Consider the following 4,466-nt stretch of genomic DNA (forward strand, 5'->3'; position numbering starts at 1 on the left):
ACAAGATAATGATGACATGATTTTGAAAAATCACCAAAATAGTAGAAATTGAATCAGAGACTGAATGAGATATAAAATTAAATCTTAATGAGTCTATTTTCATATAAAAGAAACAGAGAAAGAAAAGAAGTTCTATATTTTGAGATATTTATGTTTTTGTGAGACTGGTTTAGAATGATTACTTGATCCCCTGTTCTGACTTTGGAAAATCACAAAAATTTGGATAAAAATAATTAGAGGCTTAAACTTATATTTTTAAAATCCCTAATGAGTCTATTTTCAAGATAAATCAACAAGAACATTATCCAAGTTCTGTATTGTGAGATAATTAATTTTTAGTGAAGGGAGGTCAGAACTATTAGAATGTGAAATAGGAGAAATTTTAATGAATAAACTGTACTAATTGGATAAACCAAAAATATGAAAATTTTATGGTGGAAAGATATGTGAGTCTAGTTTCAAAAGAAATTCACAGATCTTAATTTGGAGTTCTGTAGCTCGAATTATAAATAAGTAAGTGACTATGACTCGTGTGGACAGTTTGATGTGAGCATTTATTAGTAAATTGTGAAATCATACTTACAAGAATGCTATATACATTAAGGATGTGGAATGGAGAGGAGGAGGAGGAAAATAAACATATGTGGAATATATGGAAACTATGGTATATGAAATATTGATATAATGAAATAAATGATATGTGTTTATAAGAAAACAGAAAGAGAATGATATGTATCATGACATGTATATATATATATGACTAGTCTCAATGTAATGCTTGTAGGGTATGGAGTTGAATTAAAATGTTTTAGGCAAACATGTTATTTTCGCATTTGAATTTTGGTATTTTATAAAGATATGATCTAGTTTTAAATATGAATGCTTGATGATTAAGCTGAAGATATTTGGTAAGATGATAATCTTGGTATAAATGTATAAGTGGTACTATAATAAACAAGGTAAAATGAGAGAGTCACATGTATGATGATATACAAATGCTATGTTTGTGGTTTAATTGAGAATATTTAATCATGAATGAATACCATGTTATATGCTTTTGATTTTGTATAAGTGTGTAAGAGATTAAGGTTGACCAAAGCTTGGAAAATAGCCTAGGTATATTCCACACAGGCAGAGACACGACCATGTGTCTTAGCCGTATATGGAACACGACTTTGGGACACGTGCGTGTGGAGCCTTAAAGCATGAAATTTCCAAGATTTTTGTAAGTTCTCGGTTTAGTCCCGAACCCTTTCTAAAGTATGTTTTGGGCTTCGTAGACTCAAATAAGGGACTATGTGTAAGTGAATGAACGTTTTGAAATATGAATGAAATTTTATGGCCCGTATTTTAGTTTAATGTTTGTATATTTGTCCGGTAATACCTCGTACCTTATCCCGGCCTCGGGTACGGGTAAGGGGTGTTACATATTTACCATGATGGTGACATCGACTGGTCTTTCTAGGCGACATAGTGACAATGGTGTATGGCGTAAGATCATAGATGAAAGAGGCTATGATAGTTTGGTATAAGGTATATGACATAAGATCATTAATGAAAGAGACTATGGCAATCTGGTAAGTAAAACGATGGATGAAATATGTCATGTTGACATGGTAAAAGGTATAAGGTATAAGGTATACGGTGTAAAACCATAGATGAAAGATGTTATGGCAGCCAAGTGTGATGAGTAAGACCATGGATGAAAGACTCTATGACATCATAAGTTAGTACACCAGAATAGCGAAGCAGTATAAAACCATAGATGAAAGACTCTATTGCATCTATAGTAAATATAGAACAGAGTAAGTTCATCGGGACAGTAAACACGATTAAGTCCTCTAGGACAAGAGAAAAGATGAAAAAGGGTATAAGACCATAGCTCAGCTACGACATCCCATAGAGTTCGTCAGAAACAGATCTGTAAAGTCTGCCAAGACCTCAAGTGAGGAGTGTAGGGCTTGTGGGCCAAGTATGGGACAACCACATAGGTGGAGGAAGAGTTTAAGAAAAGTATAAGTATGACAAGTGGACTTTTATGAATCTACCAAAAGTGATGGCAGCCATAAAGATGAATGTGAAAGCCGACCTGGCATAGGCGAAGACCCAACGAGATTTAAGGAAGATAGGATAGGCAAGAGTCATCTTGATCATGAAAATAAAGAAAGAAAATATTTAAGGATCGTTAGCATGGATCTAAAATGAAAAGCCACCATTAGAAAGGTCAATAAATCTATACTTGATAAGTAAATCTCATGGAAGGAATGAGAGTCTCACTCCCAAGATAAGGATATTGTCCAAGGGGCAGTATGTCTTTTGAGACTATTCCTCTTTGAGGAAAGTCTTATATAGGTACACCACCGTGATGATAACCCATAGGAAGAAAATGAGTGAAGGGGATGGAAAGGTCATATAGCCATAGGGATGATAACCTTCTAATTCAGCTAGACAAAACGATCTTCACTTATGGGACATAAGAGTCCCCAAGTAAGGGCTAATGTAAGGGATGAATTACTGGAGGTAATCCCCACACTGTGAATAATAGATTTGAGTAAGAATGGGTTTGCTAGAGTGGCAAGGCCAATTGAAGGTTAGCACAACAAAGAAGTAGCACAAGTCTTTAGGGACTATTGTGTGGGAAGAAAGAGACCATTAAGGTCTGGTCTGATTAGAGAAATTTACCAAGGAAGGCATACAACCAAGTAAGATAAAGGATAATGAGCATCTCAAGTAAAAAGAAGTGTAATAAAGGATAAATGAGAGGAGAGGATAAGATTTGTTGACGTGGCAAAGTATCATAGATATGGTCGAGCAAAGAGTCCGAACAAAGGGAGAGGTCGCATGGTGAGCCGTGTAGCTCGAAGGATAAGAGGGAGTCCACCACCCTGATGTTAAATATTCGTCTTAGGCGAGCAGGAAGTATTTATATTTAATTTATCTATGTTGTTTACCCTATGTGATAGGGTTTGTTTATAATGTGATGAAGGAATTCACTAAGTTCATTCAAACTTATGGAGTTGATTGATGGTCGCAAGGCTTACGAGGATGATCGAGGACTTCGATAAGGGACCAAGCTAGAAAGAACGATGAGATCAGGGATCATCGATGGGTCAAGTCATGCACAAAGGAAAATGGGGTACAATTGGAGGCATTGCCTTAGAATAAATCATGGTGTACCAGGCGATGTTCATAAAGTCTGAACTCTAAAATAGTTAACCCTTAGTCATACTTTAAGGGTCCTATTATAAATAAACAGATCATTTAGAGACAAAGCATCTCAGCCTTGGTTGTACGAATTTATATTATTAATTTTATTTTTAAATTGTTTTACCTCAGTCTATTTAGAGTAGCTAAGTTAGCAAAATTTAAGTATAGGTTCATTTGTGATGCTCCATACCCGAATCCAATGGACGGGTCGAGCTTGAGGTGTTACATTTTCATTGTATTTCTCATAGTTTCTCATACACACACTTGGGTAGTTATTACTTCCAATCTTTCAAGTGTTGTAAAATTATTTGAGTGGGTTATATTGTTGTAAATCAACCTTTGAGGTATTCCTTGTTTATTATTTATTTCTCATCTTTGTGTAAGTTTACTTAAGGCTTTAGGTAGAAAACCTTAAGGGGAAGTGACTCTATCTTGCCTACTTAAAATATAGTGATTATAAAGGTTAACCTAGTCTTTAAAATATTTCAAATTAGTGAATTTGGGAAAATTTTTAGTTGTGGTAAGCTAAGGTAGTAGAGGTAAGCAATTGGGGCCAAACCTTATAAATCCTTCTATTGATTTTTTTATTTCCATCCTTCTACCAAAATTTTAAAACATTAATTCATCCTCTTCTTGATGTATATCAAGCTTTATATATTGAATGATGCAATAATGTAATTACAAATGCAATTATCAGTTTTATTTATTAAAAATTTTCATAATTTTATGGATTCTTTTAGAATTTTTTGTTGTATTCTATATATATTTAGTATAACCATAGATTTCCTTCTCTCTTTTGTTGCTTGAGCCTAGTCTTAATTAGGTTAAGGGTGGTATTCAAGTAAAGCTCTCCTAATAATGTGGACTTTAGGATTTGTACTTGGTCCAAATGCTAGGGAAAAAAGTTCGTAATGAATGTAAATAAAATGAATGTAATTGAAGTCGGTGTGACAGCCTTAAAACGACCCTAGTCGGAATGTGGTTTCGGGACCACAAAACCGAGGCATAAAAATAATTTAATATTTATTTTATTGCCTATAATATGTGTTAACTCATGTGTGACATTTTTGATGTTTTAATTTAGAGTTATAAATGTGAATTTCACTAGAAAGGACCTAGTAGAAAACTTTGAAAGTATGATGGGGAAATGTGTGATGACTAATTTAAAGCATGCATGCAAAACAATGGACTTGCATGTCAAAATTCCCCCCCCCTAATAGCTAGTGGCCGGCCATGACAAGGAAATATGGGCAAGACAT

The sequence above is a fragment of the Gossypium arboreum genome, chromosome 10 (genome assembly GCF_025698485.1).
Source record: "Gossypium arboreum isolate Shixiya-1 chromosome 10, ASM2569848v2, whole genome shotgun sequence".
Classification (NCBI taxonomy): domain Eukaryota; kingdom Viridiplantae; phylum Streptophyta; class Magnoliopsida; order Malvales; family Malvaceae; genus Gossypium; species Gossypium arboreum.